We start from the raw sequence: 26,300 nt of genomic DNA, 5'->3' as shown, positions 1-26,300 counted from the left end.
TTTAGATTAGATATATTTTTTTTATTAAAAAAAAGAGAGATTAGGAATTAAAAAAACCAAAGATTGGTTGCACCATACATATGAAAGAGTATACTATTTAAAAAATTAATAAAATACTGTCATTTGTATAGTCATTAAATTTATTAAATGAATATTATAATTTTATTATTTAATATTATTAAATTGAAATGCGATTAGGATTAGAGTAACAAATCACATGCTAAGTCTCAAATTAATTTTTATAATTACGATTCCACAAATAAATACTTATGTATTATTTTGTAGAACCTAAAATAAAATTAAACTAAAATTAAACATTATAGATATTCTTAATATTTAAAGATAATAAATTATCTTCCTTTTTTTCGGGTAGAACAAGGATCAAGGATCAAAAACAAGAAAAAAAAATGAAAAATAAAAATTAGTCTCCTCTCAATCTAAAAGTGTCAGAATAATCCCATGTCAAAGCTTGCATAATGTAGAGAAGATGGTCGAACAAATGAAGACTAATTGAGAGGTATTGTCTTTTTTCTATTAAAAAGATTAGTAACACTATTTACTTCACGTAAAATATAATGTCAATCGACGACCTGCAGTCTCTTCATTAGATTTTCGATGTCAAATAGAAAAAATTTGTATAGATGAGTTGTAGGATACATCCCTCCCTAATAACTAATAAGATGGATAGGGGTGGCAAGCGAGGAAGCCCGCCCCGCCCCACCCCGCCCCGCCCCGCCAGAAGCCCGCCCTTTGGCGGGCTGGCCCGCCCCGCCCCGCCTAGTGAGGCGGTCCTAGAATCCTAGCCCGCCCCGCCTAACTGCGGGCTGGCGGGCTAAGCCCGCCAAAGCTCCTCTTTTTTTTTTTTTTACTATTAACTACTAAGTAATATATATAATTTCACAACCATATTAATAAATTTATAATTTCTAATGGCATAAAAAATTATATTTTTTATATTCACAAACATTAAAGTCTTTGTAATTATAAATATCTAATAAATATAATTATAAACCAAATTTTCATTCAAAATATAAGTATAAATATTCTCTTCAAAGCAAAATAAATATAATCCAAAACATAATTATAAATATTGTCTCCAAAATAACATAAACATAATTCAAAACACTCAATTTTTATCTTCATACTCTTGTAAGTTAGGTTGAGGGAAGTTAGGTATTGGCAAAAAAATTGCAAAAATACCCCCTCACTAAAAAACCTTAGCCCGGCGGGGAAGCCCGCCCCGCCCCGCCAAAGCCCGCCAAAACCCGCGGTTTAAGCGGTGCGGATTAGGCGGGCTTTTGCTATTTGGCGGTCCCGATTTTCTAGCCCAGCCCGCCTTTTTTGGCGGGTTATGCGGGCCGGCCCGGCGGGTTTAGGCCCGTTTGCCACCCCTAAAGATGGATGGCCAGCCAAAAATCTTACTCTACCACAAGGTGTTAAAAGTTGTTTGCACATGCTATTTAAAGGCCTTTTACAATATCTCAAAGTTTCGCATGTAAACTTGAGTAACTTTGCAAATTACAAGAGAATCCTATCATATATCTTCTAAGATGATTTTAAAAAATTTCACCACAAGCAGCATTATTAGAATAGGATAAAAGGAAACCATCAACATTTAACTTGGTATAATATCCTTCAAGGAAGAATTCACCAAATCAACCGAGCTTCTTTCCCTAGAATCTGTTGGGAAGAATATTACTTCTTATAACATTTAGAATTTCAGTATTGCGAGCTATAGCAGACTCAAAGGCTCACACAATACGTACTGACACAGTCTAAAATAATGGTTTACACAATTTCATGTTGCATATTTGTTATATAAGTTGTGTTTTGCATACGGAAGCGACACTGTAAGAAAATGTTTAATCGATGACTATTCATATATCCTTTTATGATAGTTTTGAATCAACAAGACACAACATTTAATAGTGGTTACATAACCATAAAAAATCAAAATAAAACTCTACATCTAAGTTAGGATAGTTATAATCCTAACTAAGTTCAACCAAGTATTTTAAATTCATGCGCGTTTCACTGCCATCGCTTCTTCTTCTTCGTTATCTTTCTCTTTCGTTATTGTTATCACTAACAATACCAACATTTTGCTAACATCTTTATTGGTTCTGATTTTCTCTGGTGCCATCATTAAATAATTTCAGTTTATTTCTCAGTTTAATTAAGGTTCATTTGGATCTAGAAATGATTTCGATGTGTTTTTGTTGATGATTGAGTCTTTTTGACTACTTGTTCAAATCTAAACTAATTTTAGTTCATTTGTAAATTAATTGAAGTTCACTTAATGCTGCTAATAAGTATTGACCAAATTTTTTGTTCTTTAAATAATTTTAGTTTATTTCTTAGTTTAATTGAGGTTCATTTGGAACCAAAAATAAATTCGATATGTTTTTTGTATAAAAGTTTTTTGTAATTTTGAACCGTCAAAGATTTTTATTTGTTAAAAATTATTTTTAATGGACATTGATCTTTTTTGTCATTTTAAAAGAGATTAATTTATTTTAGAATATATTATTTAAAGTTTAATTATCTTATAATAAAATTTTTTAAAATTTTTTTCTTTACACTCATTAAATATTACTTAAAATCAATAAAAAACTATATTAAATAAAAATAATTTTTATAAAAAATTAAAAATACAAATTTATATATAATTATTTTCGTATAAAATTAATAATTAAAATTATTAAATAATAATTTAATTAAATTTATCAAATTAACTAATAATATTAAAAAAAAGTATTTTGTCTAAAATTCTTTGGACTAACACGTGATATTTAGTATTTACTCCAAGTCTAAAATAAAATTAAACAATCCCGTGAATATTACTACTTACTACTTACTGGTGGAATGAACACAAGAACGCATCCTTCCCCATTACTGGTGTGCCGCAGCTGCCGGAACACACTGCGTTGCCAGGGATTCGCCGCCTCCTTGCCTGGTATCCTTGCTGCTTCGCCACCTCTTAGCCGAGCTGTCTGTATCGCCGACATATCCCTCAGCGGCCGTGCAAGGTCGTCGCAAGAGCCCTCAGCTTCACAGCCACCATCCAGGTACGCCCTGCCTCGTTGCTTCTCTCTCTCTCTCTCTCTCTCTCTCATGTCTTAGTTCCGTTATCTGATCTAGGTATGAGTTTGATTGAGGATTTGAGTTTTGTTGACTGCGGATACTTGCCATTCTTGTAGATTTTTGTATGCGATGAAGTTGAATGCTTTGAGCTCTTAGCATATGTAGTCATGAACTGAGCACAATATAATTTTCGCGATAAATTAAACACTATACTTTTCTGTGATGGCCTTAATGAACTTCTCTTTCACTGTAGTCCTGGTATATTGACATAATGGCAGAGAAGAATTTTGTATATTGAACAATTGTTGCCAATTGTAGAATTGTTAGTACTTGCTCTGTTTCTTAATAGATGTGATCATTTATATAAAGCTCTAACTTTTTTTTCGCTGTGGCATTTTGCTAACAGTTTTGGCTTTATAGGCTACTATATTATCTTCGATCACACTTATTTTATCTGCTATGTTTGTGTTGTTCGTTGAATAAAAACCTGTGTCATGGAAGCTTCAGATCATATAGTTTGCTTTTGTTGCTAACTCTCCCCTTTATTCAATAACGGATATTAAATAATTGCAAAATACATCAGTTACTTTAATAGTGTAGTTCTAAGAATATCCAACTTCAGGTCTGTTTTCTTCACATGTATAATTATTAATAATTTATCCATATTTGTTGACTGCCATTTTGTAAACTGTTTAGATCTGGATTTTATCATTGAAACAGGGCGTGTTTCATGAATTGTGGTTTGATGGGTCTGAAGAATAGATTTTATTCTTTAAACTTTCTTTTTTTCCTTTGTCTTCAAAATCGGAACATAGTCAACTTACAGATATTACTTTGGAGATGAAGTTGAATGTGTGGATTTGATTTGATTGGAAGAGTTGTTTTCAAAAGATAATGATTCAAAATTTCAAATAGATTCTCTTCTCCTTTGAAGGCCAAACCATTCGACGAAAGAGAAAACATAAGCTGTGCCTTAATACACTGTCACTGAGGAAGCCCCTCAGATAAACCCATCACGTCTCCTTTTAGTTCAATGACATTCAACCCAGAGTGAGACATAACTTACCAAACATGTCAGCGTCTTGTGTTCAGCTTTTTATGGATTATTATTTGATTTGCAGTTAATGATGGCAGAGTCTCTCATGTCCCAATTATAAGAATACCGTTCATGCAATTTTCACCATTGCTCGATCTGACGTTTGTTTGTTACTCATTCCACCCAATGCTAGCCATTTTTATCAATCAAGGATACAATTTTCGACATTTACTTTACTTCATAATATTTCATTATTTTCTGCAATGCAATATTTAGAGTGTCCCTAATAATTAGTTTTTCTAGGACCACGGCTATAGATTGTTTCAATATAGCATTTAAGACATTGGCATTTGAAGAATTCTGCTTGTTAGGAGTTTCATGTTTTTAAGAAAGGAATTCACTGTAGATTGTGCAACTGGGCTTGTGTAAATTATTGACAACTTTACCTATATATGGTTAAGACATATAGCTGGTGGTTAGGATAAGTCTTGCAAATTTGAAGAAAATAGATAAAATCATTATAGGCTTGGTGAATCTGAATAAGATTAGTCCTAGAAACTGTGTTTTCTTTGGTGTGTCAGTCACACTCGTGAGATTATTAATGGAAACTTGGTGGTTTGTCATGTCATGTGCTAGTCGCACCAGATTTTATTTTATTGTATTGTATTGTATTGTTTTGTTTTGCTTTCTATTTTTGATTTTTTCCCCTGATTGGGTTATTTGTCCCTGTTGTTTGTTGATTAATGGTTGCTGATCCAAACACTCCTCATTTTTTCACCTTGTTCATAGTCTTACTTTTATTTTTATTAAGATGTATGCAGCTAAGATAACTGATGTATGGTTCAATACCCTTGGTTTTTACTTATAGTTCAGGAGTTGTCATTGAATATGTAAATAGCAGTTTGTTGTATTTATATTCCCTGCTTTATCTTGCAGGGATTAAGAGGATTATATGCAGGTTTTCTTCCTGGGGTTATTGGGTTGACTATTGCATGGGGCCTATATTTATTTTTGTGAGTTTCAATTCTGAACGTTAAATAATTAATTGTATTAAGTTAACTAGAATGATATTATATGGTATGATACACTGTGGAGTTTGTATCCTTAATTTTATTCTTGTAGTAGGCATCCATAGATTCCAAATATGTAAAATGTGATCTTGATTTATTCAGTCTGAACTCTCAAAAGTCTCCCTCACGCACACATGCGCGAGTACGCGTGCGCACACATACACACATGCACATACCTATAGAGGAATGGATTCTTTTGTGAATTTTCCATCCCCTAACTTCTTGATCAGCTATTAATATTTACATGTGACTAAGTTAAAATTTCTTAATTACAGTTATGATAAAGCCAAACAAAGATATGCTAGGAATAGGGAGGATACACTGAGCCCAGGTCTTCATCTTGCGTTAGCTGCTGAAGCAGGAGGTTTGGTGAGTGTTCACAATTCCATTATCATGAATGGATTGCCACGTGCGTGCGCTCTCATGTGTATGCACATGTTTTTGTATATTCTTGGTTAGGGCTTTGCATAATTTCCATGTTCAATTCAAATTTTTTTTCTTATATCGGTCCCAAGGAGTGGCGAAAGGCGGTAAGTAAAGTGTATTAGAGATTTGCCAATGAACTTTATTATGATAAGAGTGTGAGAATGGATTAATGGAACTATATTTAAGTTTACAGCTTTGTTATCTTTGTGAAAATTTTTAATATATTGCTAAGCTTTTATAGTTGAATGATTACTGATTAGGATTCATAGTTGAATGATTACTGATTAGGATTCCAAAGCCTGCTAAATTTACTATCATTTGATTTCCATTGTCTTCTGTCAGGTGTGCTTGTGCACAAATCCTGTTTGGCTGGTAAAAACAAGATTGCAGCTTCAGACTCCTCTTCATCAAACACGACCATACTATGGGATTTTTGGTCTCATCTCCATCTTAATTTAGCTTCATTCTCAACTGTTCACTTTAAAGATTTTTTTTCCTTCTCAAAATATTCATGTCATTAGAATACATTTCTTGAAGTTATAAATTTAGCTGAATTATTATTTTAACACACAGGACTTTCTTAATTGTAGTAATCTTCTGCCCACTTCAGTTTACAGTTACTACCTGTGTCAACTTTTAAGTGGTTTTTACAGCTTTGGTCTTTTAGACAAGAATCGAGAAATTGTTAAATTCTCTTGAGTATAGAGTAAAAATGGTTTGCTTTGGTTAAATTATCCTGTCTCTTCTCATTAATTTATTATTACTTTATTAAGTTGATGTAATGCTTTATACTTATGAAATTAAACATTGTAAAAGATAATTAATGCTTTGTATGTATTTATAAATTATAAATAATTTTTGAAAAAAATAATTTTGCAAAATCAAACTTAAAAGCAGATAGATGGAGTACTATCAAAAGTTGCATAATGGCTCTCTTTCACCACCTGTTTAGACGATAATATTTGATTCAGTATTTATCTTATTCATCCAAAAATGTTGTAGCAATTCGTAAGTCAGTACTATTAATCATCAATGTTTGGTCCTTAATTTGCTAAGTAATGTATGGCATAACTATTCATTGTATTTTTTTCACAGCGTTTTGTTCTATGATGTTTATTTTTAGTTTTTAAAATTAGGAAGAAAAGGAAACTTGTTTTCAACTTTACTTGTATATATTTTAAGGGAATCACTTTGTTTCAGCATGGGAATGATCAATTAGAATGTAATAGTCAGGGTTTGGGTATTTTACTTATTGTGGTTGTATTAACTTTGCTAACCTGTCATACAATTTTTGTTTCTTGTCTGAAAATATCAGATGCATTTAGGACCATAATGAGGGAAGAAGGTTTTTAGAGCACTCTACAGAGGAATTGTTCCTGGTCTATTTCTGGTATGTTGATGTTTGTTATTTTCCAACTCTGTCTTGGCTCTTGTAAATTTAATTATTGATTGTTGATTGATTTTCCCCATCTAGTGGGATAAGGCTTTGTTATTATTGTTGTTGATACTTGTGAATTGTGTCTGAAAAAAGATAACGTTGTTATTCACCCAATGTAACATATGATAAAGATCTCTCTTTTCGATTGATCCAGTCTGTGACGAGCATTGGCTCTGTAGCAGGTAGCCACTATGAACTTCAGAATTTGCCAATTAAAGCCATAGACTATCCAAAACTTTACAAATAGATCCTGTCCTCCCTTTTCTGTTTACTGCTATATTGCTAACGTAATGCGTTTGACATCTTATTGTCATCCGAGCAATGGCAGGTGACATAAGATTTGGTCATATGACTGAGGTTCACGTTTATTCCAGGTTAGGGAAAAAATTTTCTAACATTTTTCCCTATATATTTATTATTTTTTCTTTATATCGTGTAAAATACTAAAGTCATATCATCATGAACCACGATATTTGTAATTCTCAAACTTCTTGTTAGAGATAGAAACCCATTCATAAACTTCCACCTAGAAATTTAAACATTTAGGAGAGTTGAATTGTGACGTAGCATGAGAACCATTGAACAAGAGCTTAAGAATTTGATCCTTGTCCTGCTCATTCTTATAAGAAAACAAAGAAGTTGAACTTCAAGAGGACCTTTCATCAGAGCTTACTTGCTCTTCCATTGAGGCTCAGATACATTACACTATTGTCATCCTTGTTCCATGTTCCTAACAATGGTGGCATTGAACCTGCAAGGACTTCAGTGCTCGTATTAGGCATGTGTCTCAGGAGGTACTAGGTTAGAAAGTGTAGCTGATAAGTGTTATGTGTTATCTCTTCCTAACCTGAGTATTTAGTTATTTTAGTTATATTGGATCCATGAGTGAGATGAGTGGGGAATGGTTAGTGCTCCACTATCTAGGAGTTATGCTAATCAGAGCTTGTGCATAACTACCTGTATAAGATAGGATCAAATAGTGGGCCAAGTCTTTCAGATATGATTTACTATTGGGCCGGTAGTCCATAACACCAGTTATGATAAATTTTCTGAAATGTTTAAGCCGAGTTGCTTTTCAATATACTATTGTTATTATGAGGGTTCTGTTTTCTCTTGTGTGTGGAAGGAGCAACCTAGAACTCATGGCTATGCTAATTATTAATACATGCAACTTTTTGTCTTTGTAAGATTATAGAAGGCTCAATTGTTTCTTGTTCTTCAGCAGGTCTCTCATGGGGCTGTTCAGTTCACAGCATATGAGGAGCTTCGTAAAGTTATTGTAGACATAAAGCACAGGGGAAGTAAAAGGCATCGTCAAAACCCGGATGATCTGTTGGTAAGTAAATAATGGTTGGATTAGAATTACAGAGCATTGGACCATTTACATTTATTAACCCATTGTTTGATCATTGAAATTGAATTGATTGTCACTTATATAGGTCTGAGTTCTTGTTCCTATGTCATTGCTCAACTCGAGATCAAGTGACATTCCAAGAGTGATGAGTGATGACTCTTAGGTTGTATCATGTGCACAGATAATATCGACCTGAGTGTTTAATATGTGGTATTAGATATGATAGGATAAGTAAACTCTACGCTAGATGTTAAGATATTATTCATTGTCTGTTGTATTCAGTATGTTGTTTCAACTTATCTACAATGACTGTTATACATCATATTGTTGCAGTCTGGTGTATTAAATAAATATTTTTAAAATGTTTAATGCAAAAGAACTTGTTACAGTCCTCAATTTATTGTGTTCCAGTGCTTTGAAATGGGTGTTAGACATTTTAATGTTCAATATCAACTACGGGCACAGCTTGGGTTAAGTTTATTAATTTTTCTTTTCTTTGGTATTCTGCTTATGGTGTATGTGTGAGATATATGTATTTAGCATAGAAGATTGGCATATTTTGTGTGCTTTATCTTCTGGGATTTAGCCTCTTGTATAGTTTTTTCCTTTTTCTTTTTGTGAGGATATTTCTGCTATTTACCTGGGAAGCATGACACGGGGAGAACCTTCAGAAGGAAAAGAATTAGGAAGTCCCTACTGTTGTAACAGAATTGTCACCTGGCAAGCGTAGTGGGGAGGGTTTGAGATCCAATGCTAATTCTTTTATGGGTGTGAGAGGACAGAAGGGATATAAGGGAGTGAGTGGGAATGAGGGAAATCATGGATGGCCTTTTCAAATAGAATCAAGCTTTAAGGAGAGACGGCAAGACTCTTGAAATTCTCTGGCGATGTCATCTTTCTCTATGAATTCTATCAAAACCCTGAGCTTACTTTATTTCCCCCTTTTTCTCTCACTGTTACATTCTTGTCTCTCTGGTGCCAGTTGTTATTATGGTTTCCTGCCCTTTTGTACTTTTTCATTCTTTTCTAATTAACATATTTCCTTTTTTCTATTGCTCTGCCTACATTACCCCCTTTGGATTCGGCCCTTCTCTCGACCCTTTGTTAATGCAGAATGTTTGTGCATCGGGTTGTCATTTTTATTTAAGCCTGGTATTTAATACGTTGTTTAGCTTCTGGCTATATGATGCTTATAAATGATTGATTGAAGCTGTTTGATGTTCAACTTTGCAAGCTTTCTTCGATACTCGAGACTTTAGTGTTCTTATAACTTTTCACAGAATTCTGCTGATTATGCTGTTCTTGGAGCAACATCAAAAATTGCTGCAATACTTCTAACCTATCCATTTCAGGTACAGTTTCTTGTATCCTCCTCTTTGAAAGAGGGTTCCATATTTTAGTGTCCTTGTCTCGTCGAACATGATCGATCAATCTTTGACAGCATGCTTGCTTGCTCCTTTTTTTCCCAGGTTATGAGATCTCGATTGCAGGTACAAGAGTTGATTAAAAAATTGGGATAATATATAGCACTTTTGGTTTAATAGTACAAATTTCTCATAGGCAAATCGAAATTTCTTTCTCTGCAGCAACGGCCTAGTGCGGATGGGGTTCCAAGATATGTGGATAGTTGGCATGTTGTGAAGGAAACTGCAAGGTACATACCACATTATAAGTTATAACCCATTTCTTTGGTTTTGCATGTTTCATTGAAAACCAAAATGTATGCGTTTAGTCTTTTTTCAGGGATTAAAATGTTGAAACAAAATTCTCTTAAGGGCCTCTCTCTCTCTCTCTCTCTCTCTCTCTCTCTCTCTCTCTCTCTCTCTCTCTCTCTCTCTCTCTCTCTCTCTCTCATTTTTACATTTTTAGATCTTGTTCTGTTCTTGCAGATATGAAGGTGTTCGAGGATTTTACAGGGGAATAACCCCAAGCCTTTTGAAAAATGTTCCTGCTTCTTCAGTAACATTTATTGTTTATGAAAATGTTCTTAAATTGCTTAAACTAGCAAGGAGGAATGACTAAATTTTTCCTTTTCCATCTTAATTCAATCTCTCTCTCTCTCTCTCTCTCTCTCTCTCTCTCTCTCTCTCTCTCTCTCTCTCTCTCTCTCTCTCTGATATTTGTAGCATTGGAAAATTGGTCATTCCATCACATTTTAATGATGAAATTCTACGAGGTTTAATAATGTGTACACAGTACCCGGAGATTAAGAAGACATTAAGCATGGTTCCCTTCTGTCCATGTTTCTTTGACCTAGCTTGGATGTACAAGTTGATGTTGATCTATGGATAATCTATTTTACATTTTAATTTTAATTATATATATATATATATATATATATATATATATATATATATATATTATCTTTTTTTTTTGGCCTACTAACATGCACCTCCACGCCTCCACCCCCGTCAACTATGTCTATGTCTACAGTTGACTTGCCTGGAGTCTTCTTCCAGCGCTTCATAGTCTTTGTCGTACATCGGTAGAGCTGCTCATAAAAAAGGTTTCCCAAGTGATATGTGTACAAGAGTACATACTAGGATACCACCTATGGCCTAAATCTCGTAGGTTATCTCCATGATTAGCAGTCACATTATACTTTAGGAGTGTTTTAAGTGTTTCATGAATATTAGTGATCAGTCATTTTAGTCATTGATTTTTATTATAAAACATGAATTTAATTTTCATGCACCATAATTATAAAATAATTTACATATATTTTTAATTATATATGTTAGCAAAAATATTTTTTTATTTTGACAAAAAAAATAGTTATTTAATAAAATTGTTGTAATTAAACGAATGTATTGTACATTTTAAGCTGGACATTTTAAGTTGTCAGTGCAATTAAATTAAACTTTATAAGATATATATAATTAAGATAAGAAACTAAAATTATTGGAACACTAATATCTTTGAAGTACTTAAAAATTTTTATGTACTTTATTTTTTGATTAACTATCTACATTAGCCATTGAAATTTTTAATATTGGACATTTTCTCTCAAATTTCAAAATGATGAAATATACAAAACATTTTCAAATGTTTGCTTTTTGTTAAACAATATAGTCTCTTTTTATAACTCTTTGGAGATTGGTTATTACTTTATTCTTGGGATCAAATTGGAGGAGGATAAAATTATTTAATAGAAAAATATTAAAATGATTTAATTTTGATGTACTGACAGTGTTGTGCAATCATAATCGTTTTATTGGATGATCATTCATGCGGTCAGTGTAAAAGTAGTTATTTTTGCTAATATGATATTATGTGATTGGATACACATGTAAAACAATTTGAGTTCTACTAGGTAGATAACGGGGGTGCGAACAACGTAAACAATGGATGATGCGTGAATATCTTTTCTATCTTTTTCTAGTGAATTTGCATTCAATTTATTGAGTTTAATCAAGAATTAATTATCTTTTAGCCACTATGGATGCTACTTTGAGTCATGTGCAATTATGTTTATTTTAGGTAGCATTCGGCTGGATTTGATGGAGTTTCCGCAGAGAAAGAGAAGAAGGCGAATGATGCTGTCAACCCTGACCTCTCTGCACTCAAACCTAAATAACTAGAGCTACAGAGATCCAATAGACGTGATTTTAGTGGCGTTGGAAAGCTAACTTCTAGAGCTTTCCAACAATGTATAATAGTCTATACTTCTTCTCCACCAAGTCAGCAAGGGTGGCGCCTAACTTGAGGTTTCTCAAGTTAGGCGCCAAGATCACTCATATTCATTCATCCAAGACTGCCAAGGCTGCACCTAACTTGAGAAGTTAGGCACCAAGATGAGAAAGAGAGGCGTCCAAGTTCTGCCAAGGCTGCGCCTAACTTGAGATTTCTCAGGTTAGGCGCAAGACATCAACAACTCGCAACATTAAGCCTTGACTCTTCAAGTAAGGCGCAATATATATCCAAGTAAGGCGCAGCGCTCAAGCCCAGCACGCCATTCCTTACTGCACCATTCAAGTTAAGCACGCCATTCCTCACTACACCATTCAAGTTAGGCACATCCCATTCTAAAGTTAGGCGTGGATTATTAAGGAAGCAAGTGGTCCCCAGCTCTCCTAGAAGGCAGCAACGCAATCTTCTATTAATTATGATTTAAACCGTATTTTAATTGAAAATAGGAAAAGATATTATTTAATTTTAGAAATTATAATTTACATTAATTAGGATTAGATATAAAAAGGAAAAAGAATCAGCCATTCGGGCTCTTCTCTTCTCTTCTACCTCATTACGCAATTTTACAGTTTTTCAGAATCTTTGTTTTCTCTCTGAATCATGAGCAACTAAACCTCCACTGTTAAGGTTAGGAGATCTGTTTATTGTATGGATTGATACTATTATTTTTCTATTTTAATTCATGTACTGATTTCTATTTCAAGAATTATTTTCGTTCTTTATTTTATGAATTTGGGTAGAACAGAAGTATGACCCTTGTTCTAATTAAGTTTTTGTATAACTTAGAAAAGCTCTTTACTTGAACAACATCTTGAAAACAAATTCTCTTAAATTTCTAATTATCTGGACTTAACGGGATATGTGACATATAATCCTCTTATATTTGGGTAATTAAGGTTTCTGTGGCATATAAACTAGAATTGAACTTAACCCTCTAATTGGAATCAAGTGACCAAGGAATTGGTGGTTGATGAAGGTTAGAGGAGACTAAAAAGGTCTAAGAAATTAGGGTTTAGTCACATATTGTTTGCCATAAATTAAATCTTGCATGATTAAAATAGTTAGTAAGAAAAGTCAATCTGGAAGATAGATATCTCTGAAGCCTTAACTGTTTCTCCATATATTATTCACAACTTGTTTACTGCTTGCTTTCTGATATTCTGAATTTGCTGTTAGCGCTTTTGAACTCTCTCAACACTCTTTTTTGTTTGTCTAACTAAGTAAATCACGCAATCATTGTTGCTTAGTCCATCAATCATCGTGAGATCGACATTCACTCACCTGAGGTATTACTTGGTACGACCCGGTGCACTTGCCGGTTAGTTTGTGGTTTATAAATTCCGCACTAATGGACTGCACTCCAGGACCACTAAAACAAAAAATATTCCATCCCATTTATCTACCACAACCCTAGCTTCTCACCTTCTACCTTTCTCTCCTTTTACTGCAGCTGCTTCACTCCCCCTTCCCTGTCGCGCCATCACCAATGCACCTCACCGCCGCTGCACCTTCTTCTCCCATGCGTCGCGCTGCCCTGTGCTCCCTACAACCGATGCCACCACTACACCTTCTTCTTTCCTGCGTTGCGTCCCCTGCACCTCTGCCCTTGCTTTCATGCCGCTACGTCGTGTCTTCGCCACTTCCATCGCGTGCCGCTTTGCTTCGTTCACCCAAATGGTATGACCCAAATAAACATCCACATCTTAGTGAAAAAAATCATCCGCATACATAGTAAAATGAACATCATACGCAGCATGTGCATGCAGAATCAAGCAAATCAAGTAAAATACCAATGGTGTACCCAAAGAAACATTCACTTTAGAATGAAAAGAACCATCCGCATACATAGTAAGATGAACATCCGACTTAGTTGATAAGAGTCGTGAACAGCAACGGTGGTGGGAGCATGGGATCGCGAAACAGCAGTGGCTGCAGCTGCACATGTATTGCAGGATAGCGACACTTTCGGACAGACTAGCACCTCGCGTCAAAGCTGCCTCCGGTGGCGTCGGTGAAATGCGAATGTGGACTGGCGGAGCATTGTGGAGGCTGCGTGGCGGAGGTCGAAAATGCTGTTACGGTAGAATGGTAGAAACTGTACGTAGTGTGGATGTGTTTAAGGGTATTAATCCTAAATTTTCAAATTTTAAAATATGATAATTTTTAATTAATTAAAAGTATGAATTTTAAAATTAATTTCACATTCCTTTTTTATTTCGTTGTTGACATTGTTTAGTATATGCGTTGTTTTCTTATATTTTCTCAAATAATTTTACAATCACGGTGTACATCAAAATTAAATTTTTATAAGAATCAATTTTAAAAACCTCAACTTATTTGGATTACTTTTATATTTTTTTAACCTTTTGATGTTCTTAAAAATGGACAGGACGAGTATTTTCTGGCTGATGTTTTTTATATGATTTAGTATTGTGAGTTATGCTGGGTTATGATCATTAGGGGTGAATTACACTGTTATAACGGCGTTGCTTTTAGGAATCTGTGCGCGGGGGGGGGGGGGGGGGGAGAAATCGGACCGTTTGATTTCAAGCAGAGAGAGAAAGGAACACAAATCAGACGGTCCGATTTGTGTGAGGGAGAAATTTCGTTTACATGAAATCGGACCCACCAATTTCTGGGTGTCCAATTTTTTAAAACGAAGAGTGTAGTAAACTGTATGATCCCACCGAAGTGATGGAGCAAAGGCAAAAATTTCTAATGCACTGCTGTACCCGACTTATCTCCAAACAGAATTGTCCCAAATAACAACATTATGTGACACTTCACATACATCTGAATGTGAACATCATCATTCAACACTATACAATCTTTCAAACCCCTAAACCACGTTAATTTTATAAAGCTCCCTCTACAGTCCGTCTTCCTTGGTGCAACTCCAAATTGGTGCAAGCACTCGGCCTCCAATGCCTCAAAACTACTCATGGTCGGTCCTGTAACCGGAAGACCATTTGTCGGCAGACCGAGAATTATCGCCACATCCTCCAAGGTCATGGCACACTCACCAACCGAAAAATGAAATGTGTGAGTCTCAGGCCGCCATCTCTCAATCAGAGCATTAATCATTGCTAACTGACATTGGATAACTCCAATCTGGAAACATAATAAAATCCAGTCTCGCGTAAGTGTGACTCAACAATTTGGTTGTATGGATCCAGCGACTTTAAATGATCACACATCAACATTCGTGAACCCTACAATATCACATTTCCGTTATAAGTACCAGTATAATATAACTATATTATCAAAAACACAATTATTCTTACATGTCCATTATAACTAATTCCCAGCATAATTGCATTTCAAACATACACAGTAAATCTGTTATACAAAAATCCTTCAATCATATTCATTATCTTAAAACAAAAATTAATTAACCTTAACTAACTAACCAGAATAATTTCACGATTGATAAATTATTTATTCGTAGAATAAATATTTTTTTCTTTCAACCTCTATTATTATTATTATTATTATTATTATTATTATTATTATTGTTATTATTATTATTATTATTATTCATAAAATAACATATTATTATTATTATTATTATTATTATTATTATTATTATTATTATTATTATTATTATTATTATTATTATTATTATTATTATTATTATTATTATTATTATTATTATTCATAACATAGCATACTAATTTCCTAATTTAAGTTTAGTTATTATTAATTTATTGTCTAAATTTTACTGAATTAAAATTCAATTATTAATGATCATAAATAAAATAATTAATTAAATTTTTATTATTAATCATAATAATTTATTAAACTCAATTACTAATACTAATAACAACAACAATATCAATATCTACTCTAATCTAATATGTACAGATCTCATTCTCCTTCCTCTTTCATTTATTCATTCTTTTATTTTATTTTAACCAATCACCATAAAAAGACCATATTCAACAATAGAACTTACCATATCATACATACATATATACATGATTAATTCCTATTTTAATTTCTGTTTCTAACCACCTAACAATAAAATCATACACACATACATGATTAATCTCTACTTAGTGCCATTATAATATATATTGCTAATAAAATCTAATATTATCACTATTATTATTATTAAATCAGATTATTAAAAAAATAAAAACTTACATAATTTGGATGCCCAAGATAATTAACAATATGAAGTTCTGGTTAATTTACTTCTTTAATTTTTGGTCTTCTTGGTATTTTCTTTAAAAATTTTTTTGGAGGTTTGTTGTGGTCTAACGATGGTGAATAATGAGAAAAGTGGTGGGGTTGGGAGCATAAAGAGAGGGATACGAGAGTGAAATGGGAGAGGGGAAACAATCGTCTTTTGGATATAGAATCACGATCTGATCCGATCCGCGTTCACCCCTAGTACACATAGCATTACTCATTTTTTATATAGAAAAAATATTAGTGGTTTTATTAAAAATGGGATTATTTGGTGTAATTACTGTAAGTGGGTTTTGTAGGTGGAGAATCAACACGTAGGATGGTGTTGGACACATGTTATCGTCTTGACAACACGCAGAGTGCGTGTTGGACACATGTCAACATCGTGTTAAGCACCTTTTTTTATATATCCACAATACTGTAATATTACTACATACTTAACTTTTACTAACATTTAAAAAATGTTACCAAATCATATTAAAATGTTACCTATGTATATTAGTAATATTTTAACAAATGTTAAATATACTCTATGTTACTAAAGAATTTTACTAACATTCTTCTAAAGATTTAATAATATTTAATAAAAATGTTATAAAAGATATTCTATAATAATATTATGAGAAATGTTACAATAAACCATTCATGGTAACACTTAAAAAAATGTTACAATAGATAATTTTTGTAACACTTAGAAAAGTATTACCATAGATATTTTCTGTAACACTTAGAAAAATATTACAATAGATATTTTTTGTAATATTTAAAAAATGCTACAATAGATGTTTTTTGTAATACTTAAAAAATATTACAATAAGTCATTCAAATAACACTTTAAAAAATGTTACAATAGATATTCTATAACAATACTCTAATAAATGTTACAAAAGATTTTCTTTGCTAACAATAAAAAAATATTACAATAGATCTTTAATAACATTTAAATGAATAAAATATTGAATTAAAATCTTTTTCTTCAATTACATATTCTATACCCATTTTACAAATTAAATCCAAGATATTTAAACATTAAAATTGGTCCAATAAGTCAATTTTTCTATTTCTTTAACATGTTTACATGATTAAATACAAAATTAAAATCACAATTATTATTTAATTCAACTTGATTTTCTTTACGCGTGCTAATCAACACTCATGCTTCATGATGAAAAGGCCTGCAAAGTTTAAATTTCATCTTATAAATCTACAATTGGAAGTAGAAAAATATATTGCTAACACTGAGTTTGAGTCTTTGAGATAAAAATAAAACAGAAGGGAAAGCAAAATAATGAGAAGTTTCAAACAAAGTATTCAACATCACTTACTTTCAAAAGTGTTAATGAAAAATCTTAGTTTTTATTCAATTTAGAATACTTTATTATAGAGTATAACCGAAGAGGAGAACTAAGATAATTGGCTTTCATTTACTCTCTTTTTTCCACTCCTTATGAGAAAATACATCCAAACATGACTCAAGTTATATTTATTCTTAGAACAGCTGAAGATGTGAGATAGTTTACTTATTGTAACTTGAGTTTTAGTGAATCAAGAGAATGACACAATGAATCTTTACCATCCTTTATAGTTGGATGGAAGGATCTTAAGCATCTTCCTTCACAGCTGAATTATTGAAACAAAAGTAACTAGTTCAGTAAAACGAATGTGAAAATGGCCTAATTTCTTAGTAATACATAAAGGATGGAGAGCAAAATAATGCAAGTTCTTATAACCATGAACTTGTATTGAGAAGACATACGAAAGTATTTCACTACTATTGTCACTACCATTGATGCCAAGTCCACCATCAGACTTGTCACTCTCCTCCTCTTCTGAGTCGTCAATATAAATTTTGGTGTCCTAGAGGATCGAACATCCTGCCATTAACTAACATAACCTCAAATAACTGAAATAAGAAAGACCATCAAAGAATATCTACATAAATAGAAAAATAAAGGAAAAAACAAAGAACTAACAATTTCACTTACTTCATGGAATAGTTCATTTAAATCTCCCTCTCCGATTAAGTTTAGCAGATACTGTAGATTCAAGTTTTTTATTATATAAAAAGTAAACAAAAAATGAAAATGATACCTTATGGTGAATTCATATTGTATTCAAAAAATAGCAAAGGTCAACAAGTAATTAAAGACAAATCAAATAAATAATGAACAATTATCCATCCATAAGAATTGAGAATGTCAACCTTGCAACTTAACTGTATAAAAAGAATTACAATTTTAAAAATAGGAAGCCATCTTTTGTGTAATTGGCACCAGAACAATTAGTATAGTAATTCCAACTAAGAACAAGTAATGTTATGGACCTTAATTCCAACTAAGATCACCATTTAAATATAGATACAAGTTAACCACGAATTTATAATAGTAAAAAGGTACTCAGAAAAACACCAACGCAACAAGCAATAAAGCATTTAACTTTCTGTTTAAGTTTTTCTAATTACTCTTTATGTTCTGTTGCTCTACTCTCAGCCATAGCTTTTTTCCTGCTCATTCTTCTTACATGACCATCTCCACCCAAACTCATTTCTGCCATTACCAATAACAAAAATAAAAAATGAATATAAATAATTGCGACAATTTAGAGAGAGAGGGGGATCAAAGAAATGAACAACAATGTTCAAGGAACCTGAATCATTGGCAGTTTCCATGCTCATTGAAACAAAAGAATGTTAAAATTTACGGTCAAAGTCAAAATTCTAATATGTAAGAATGACAAGAAAAAAACAACGGAAAGAATCAACTATAACGGGTTAGAGGATAGAAGACCTACCGAAACTGACGCAGCGGCGGAAGAAAACCACAGCAGAAGCAACAGACACGAGAGCAAGCGCTGAAGGCGATGACGGAAGCAAGAGAGGCGGCGGTGGAGTGAAAGACGCCGGCTCAGAGAGATAAAGATAAAAGGCGGCCTTCACATTCAGGGACTTTACATCTTTGATTAATCCTGTGCAGCTGCAATGTGAAGCAATATGTAAACAGGGAGGCGAAGATAATTTTATTAAAGATAGGAGACTCGAATCCGCGACTTCTTATTAATTGAGTATGGAAAGATTATGTCATTTGAACTATAATTTATTGGCAGAGAAGCGAAGACAATTAAGCTAGACTTCAAATTTAAATGTCATTAGGCAAGCAAGAAACCAGAAAAAACCACATTAGCCTTAGAATCTATTAAACCTTAATCTAGTTCTACTATAAGAGTGAAGTATTCAACCCTAAAATTTTGCTTCGTAAGAACTAGTGTTAAATCACTTAAAGAAATAAAATTTTTAATATTAAAACTTTGCTTCGTAAGAACTAGTTATATACTAAAAGTTTTAATATTTTAGATTTCATTAAATAAATATAATAGTTATTTTAAATGTTTTAATCTCTTAGATTTCACTAAATAAATATAGTAGTTATTTTTAAAAAAATTATATTAAAATATTAAGATTCAACAAGTGATCCTATAAATTAGTTTTTCAATGATTGAATTTGTAAACCCCGGTTAAATTAGTTAATAAATTAGTTTTTAATAAGGAGGATTATAAATGTGAATATTATATTAAATTAGGATAGAGCTCATCGAAACGAAATGTTTGACACCAATTTCGAAGAAAACGGTCCAAAATTGGACCGAACGAACTGAACCGGATGAATCGGGCCCGAACCGGGCTGTCGGTCCAACTGGACCCACACTTTTAATGAGCCCGAAAGCCCTTCTTCTCCATTTCACCAGCTGCAGCGTGAAAAGCCCCAGGGAGAAGAAAAACACTCCCGAACCCTTACGGTAACCTTCCAACCCCCGTAACTTCTCCGTCCGAGCTCCGATTGCCGCACTGTTTGTGGCCACGCGTCCACCACGTCGAGCTCTACATTTCTACCGGAACAATTTTACTGGTAACTTGTTTAATCACTCTCAGCCCTTTTTTCCCCCAATTTTCGGATTTTTGAATGTGAAGGTTGAGTTTCTTTGATTTTTGATGTTTTAGGATCCAATTAGCTTGAGAAAAATGTTCACTCTTGCTTATGTGAAGCTTGGGTAAGGTGAGGATACGATAATTATATTTTAATTTCATTAACTTTGAGCTTTGAGTATTAAATTGGGTATATATGTGTTATGAATGTGTATTAGGTTGAAAATAAATAATTGGGCTTGAAATTGTGAATACTGGAACTTGGAGGAAGCGGATTAGTTGAGTTTTGAGGGGCTGTCTTGGTTTTGAATAAATAGCTTTGGTCGTTACGTGGAAATCGACCAAGGTATGGTTTAGGTTTCTTGCATTTAATATATAATGTTCTGTGAAAACTTAGGCTAGACGGCCATAGGATAAGTTGGAATGCAGGTGTATGTTTAATGTTTAGTAATTTGTCGATGAATATATATTTGGTTGAAGTTTATTGGATAATTAGTTATTAATCTTGGATGGTGAATGTTGTTATGTTAATTTGGAGAGAATTATGGTTGAATGTTATTGCTGATGAACATGGTTGGTTTAGTGCTAATGATTTGGTGAATTATTGATTTGAGATATTTTGTGTTAGATGCCTAGGATTAGTGAACTATGATCCTTAGTTGAATTTTGGTTGTTGGATTTGAATATTGTATGAGTTTAACTGTTAATCTGAAGTAGATTTATTGTGGTGACTGTTATGATGATGAGGAAGGGTATGTTGAATTGAAAAGAAAGCAGGTTTGGACCCGAAAAGGGTGGCAAAGTCCGAGTTTTAGAGGAGATGCTGCCGAAATTTTATAAAAATTAGAGATTTTGTTTATATGATTATCTAAAAAGATTTAGATTCAAAGGGTATATGGTTTGATTTAGAGTTATTAAGAAAATGAGTATGTTTTAAGTTTGATTCATTTAGAAAATAATGAGTTATGTTTTGAATTGGAACTATTGATGGACGGAATGGGAGGTGTGATAATGAAGGATAAGGATTGAATATGATTGATGTATGATGATGAATGAAATGCGATTGAGAATGATGTTGAAGTTGATGAATTATAATTGAATTATTTATATGGCTTATGAATTTGAATAATCTGAGATACGAGATTCCCTGGATTAAGTGCCGTGGCTTGCCACCACGTGTACCAGGTTGAAAACTCGATACTCTGTTGACCCTACGACGTAAGTGTGTGACCGGGCACTATATAAATTCCCGGGAATGTTACCCCCATTGAGTATTATTGATTATTTGAGAAAAACTATGCATAGACTCTTGGGGATGCATGTCGGGGGACAGTCTAAGTACAATTCAGACTTGTCGGGTTGGCTGGATAACCGACAGATGAGCCTCATCAGCCATAGGACAGGCATGCATCATATGCATATTACTTGAATTACTTGCTTGTGTATTAACTGGGAGTGCCTAAATGTACTTGCGATGTTAAATGTATATTTGTTATCTGCAGTACTTGTAACATTCTTGTGTTTGCCTTTGTCTGTTTAGTTGTCTGTGAAAATGCATGATGGAGTTGGAGGTATGGAGGAATGACAGTATGGGATTTAGATTTAAGGTTAAGTTAAGTTAGGATTAAATATTTTTAGAGAACCACCTTTTATGGCTTCTGTTTAATACTTTAAGCTCTATAATCTGAGTGTCGGTATTCTAGGATTGCCTCTGGCATTCCCAGGACCTTATATATTATGTGTGTGGCACCTTTACCATATTGAGAACCTCCGGTTCTCATTCCATACTATGTTGTTGTTTTTCAGATGCAGGTCGAGAGGCATCTCGTTAGGCGTCTGGACTCTTGAAGCGGAGTGGTTACTGGGTTATTTTGTTATCCTATGATGCATATATATGTACTTAGCTTTCTCTCCACATAACTTATTCTTTTTGATCCTCCTAGAGGTGTATGGAGAGGCAGGATTTTGTTTATGTACATTTGGGTTTTGGATATGTATATATATGTATATATGTGTGTATATTCTCCGATCAGTCTTGACTTCGCAGGCTGAGTCAAGAGCTCATTATTTTGTATCTTTGACTCTCTGTTCCTGTTTTGGGTTACTTGACACTTGATAGCTGTAGCTTTCTTTGCACGCAAGTTAACTCATTTCTCGAGCGTTGTGCTTTGATATTCGCGATTTTTATTTCCTCTATTCTTCAAGGCTCCTAGCATATTATAATTCTTCTGCTATTATGTGTACTCATTTTATTTTAGAGGTCGTAATACCACACCACCTCTGTTTTACGACTTAAGCGTAAAGTTTAATGTGGTAGGGTGTTACATTATGGTATCAGAGCAGTTCGTTCCTATAGAGCCTGAAAGACGGACTGATTGTACTTCTGTGCATTCTCTGTATATGTGTTTTTGTGCTATTAGGATATCTGACTGATATATATGGCATAAACGTTTGTGAGCATGCATTTGGAACTTAAAGCATTAGACTTGCGATATTGAGACTGATCAACTTAATATCACTTGTTTGGTGTATATAGGGACCAGATGTCAACTCGCGGACGCGGTCGCGGGCGAGGTAGAGGTAGGACAGGCACCGTTACTCCTGCCCCCATAGGGACTGATCCAGTAGACTTTATGGCTGCCTTGGGAAATATGGCTGCAGCTATGCAGGCAACAGCTGAGGCATTGGGTAATCAGATAAATCAGGGTAATCATGGGAACAATAATGATGAGGATGGTCCTATGGCACTTGCTACATTTTTGAAAGTTCACCCTCCGACCTTCAGGGGAACCTCAAATTCCACTGATGCAGATAATTGGATTCAGGCTATGGAAAGGGCATTACAGGCACAACAGGTTCCTGAAGAGCAATGGGTTGAATTTGGAACTTATCAGTTGCAAGGTGAAGCTCAGTATTGGTGGCAGGGAACACGACATATCCTGCAGCCTGATGGTGCTGCGATTTCTTGGGAGGTTTTTCGGACAGAGTTCTATAAGAAATACTTTCCTAATTCAGCTAGAAATGCCAAGGAACTTGAATTAATGCAGTTAAAGCAGGGACAGATGACTGTTGCTGAGTATACCAGTAAATTTGTGGAGTTATGTCGCTTTTCTCGTATCTGTCAAGGTGCGCCTGAAGATTTTGCTGAATGGAAGTGTATTAAATATGAGGGAGGTCTTCGGAGCGATATTCTGAGCTTCGTTGCCCCAATGGAGATCAGGGTGTTTTCTGAATTGGTGAATAAGAGTAGAGTGGCTGAGGATTGTGTAAGGAAGGCGGCAGCAGAGAAAGGAAGTTTGAGGGTGCCTTTTCAGAGGCCTTCTGGGAGGAACTTTGCTCCGAGAGGTAGAAATTTCAAGTGTGGAGGTTTTGTTCCACAGCAGACTCAGGATCAAGGTAATTACAGAAGGCTGAATACCAATGCTAGTCAAGGAAAAAGGTTTGGGAAGCAGCCACAGCAAGATCTGAACTGTCAGAAGTGCGGAAGGTATCACCCTGGAGTTCCGTGCAGATTCGGACTTGGAGTATGCTATTCTTGTGGACAGCCCGGGCATATGGCCACCAATTGCCCGGAGAAGAAGAAGTATGAGACTGGTAGGGTGCAGCAGCCAGGGAGAGTATACACCACTTCTACCATAGGTGCTGAGGGATCTGAGACACTGATTAGAGGTAATTGTGAAATGGCTGGTAAAATCTTAAATGCTTTATTTGATTCAGGAGCAAGTCATTCATTTATTGCATTTGACAAGGCCAATGAGTTAGGATTGAGAATGGTGGTTTTAGGTTATGATTTGAAAGTATATAATGCTACTCATGAAGCTATGGTGACCAGGATAGGATGTCCACAAGTTCCCTTTCGAGTACAACATCGTGAATTTGTGCATGATTTGATTTGTTTGCCTATGACTGGTCTTGATCTCATTTTGGGATTGGATTGGTTATCCAAGAATCATGTTTTACTTGATTGTTCTGAAAAGTCAGTACAGTTTATGCCGAAAGGGTCAGAAGCACCGGTTGTGGTGAATAGTTACTATTTGAATTCTATGATAGTAAACTATTCTGGAACTGAATGTCAGGGTATTATGTTATTAACTGCGGGAGTATCAGGTAATGATCAGAGTTTAGAGCAGATTCCGGTTGTATGTGAATTTCCAGATGTGTTTCCGGATGATATTAATGAATTCCCACCTAACCGAGAGGTTGAATTTGCAATCGAGTTGGTACCTGGAGCCGGTCCGATTTCAATTACTCCTTACAGGATGTCACCTTTAGAAATGGCTGAACTGAAAGCTCAGCTGGAGGATCTGTTGGGTAAGCATTTTATCCGACCAAGTGTTTCTCCGTGGGGAGCGCCAGTGTTACTGGTAAAGAAGAAGGATGGGAGTATGTGGTTGTGTGTCGATTATCGGCAATTGAATAAAATCACAGTGAAGAATAAATATCCGTTGCCTAGAATCGATGATCTAATGGATCAGTTACAGGGTGCCGGTGTGTTTTCTAAGATTAACCTGCGATCCGGATATCATCAGATAAGGGTTAGAGACGAGGATATTCCGAAAACTGCTTTCAGAACCCGTTATGGTCATTATGAGTATACAGTGATGTCTTTCGGGTTAACTAATGCCCCGACAGTATTTATGGATTATATGAACAGGATTTTTCGACCGTATCTGGACAAGTTTGTTATTGTCTTCATTGATGACATTCTTGTTTATTCTAAGACTGAAGAGGAGCATGCTGATCACTTGCGAACTGTGCTGCAAATTCTGAGAGATAGGAAGTTATATGCTAAGTTATCTAAATGCGAGTTCTGGAAGAGTGAAGTGAAGTTTCTCGGCCACGTGGTGAGTAAGCAGGGGATAGCTATGGATCCTGCTAAGGTGGAAGCAGTGATGAATTAGGAGCGACCAACTTCAGTGACAGAGATCAGGAGTTTCTTAGGTTTGGCGGGGTATTATCGCAGATTCATTAAGGGATTTTCACAGCTCGCCTTACCTTTAACTAAATTGACTAGGAAGGATACACCTTTTATCTGGACTCCGGAATGTGAAGAGAGTTTCCAGGCATTGAAGCACAGGTTGACTACTGCACCTGTATTGGTATTACCTGAACCAAGTGAACCGTTTGAAGTGTATTGTGATGCATCTCTGAAAGGTTTGGGGTGCGTTCTGATGCAGCACCAGAATGTTGTAGCATACGCCTCACGGCAATTAAGGCCGCATGAAATGAACTATCCGACACATGATTTAGAACTTGATGCTGTTGTGTTTGCTTTAAAGATTTGGAGACACTATCTCTATGGCGTTAGGTTTCATGTTTTCTCAGATCATAAGAGTTTGAAGTATCTTTTTGAGCAGAAAGAGTTGAATATGCGTCAGAGGAGGTGGATGGAGCTTTTGAAAGATTATGATTTTGAATTGAATTATCATCCAGGAAAAGCGAACGTTGTGGCGGACGCTTTGAGTCGGAAGTCTTTATATGCAGCTTGGATGATGCTACGGGAGGAAGAATTACTAAGGGCATTTCAAGGTTTGAATTTGGAAATTAGAGAAGAATATGGAATCCTGTGTTTGAGTCAGTTGCAGATTTCAAGTGATTTTAAATTAGAACTTCTGAAGGCTCATCGAGATAGTGAAGCGTTACGTAGGGTATTACCAGCAGTTGAACAGGGAAAACAGTGGAGAGTGTCAGAAGGTCAGGATGGTTTATGGAGGTTCAAGAACCGGATTATTGTGCCTAATGTTGGAGACCTGCGACAAAGTATCTTGAAGGAAGCTCATAAGAGTGGGTTTTCAATTCATCCAGGGAGTACTAAAATGTATCAGGATCTGAAAGCGATGTTCTGGTGGCCAGGGATGAAGAATGATGTGGCATTACATGTATCTAAATGTTTAACGTGTCAGAAGGTTAAGATTGAGCATCAGAGACCATCAGGGACCCTTCAGCCTTTGGAGATTCCACAATGGAAATGGGAGAGTATCGCAATGGATTTTATGATAGGTTTGCCTAGAACCCGATCTGGTTGTGACGCTATTTGGGTAGTTGTGGATCGACTAACAAAATCAGCTCACTTTCTTCCTATCCGAATA

At 34.6% G+C, this 26,300-nt stretch overlaps 1 pseudogene; it reads left to right on the top strand.

Moving 5' to 3' along the window:
• Positions 1 to 680: 680 nt before the first annotated feature.
• Positions 681 to 10,689, top strand: LOC130956778 (folate transporter 1, chloroplastic-like; annotated as a pseudogene).
• Positions 10,690 to 26,300: the final 15,611 nt, after the last annotated feature.

Source organism: Arachis stenosperma, chromosome 10 (genome assembly GCF_014773155.1).
Source record: "Arachis stenosperma cultivar V10309 chromosome 10, arast.V10309.gnm1.PFL2, whole genome shotgun sequence".
Lineage (NCBI taxonomy): Eukaryota > Viridiplantae > Streptophyta > Magnoliopsida > Fabales > Fabaceae > Arachis > Arachis stenosperma.
This window is presented reverse-complemented; position numbering and strand designations above follow the sequence as displayed.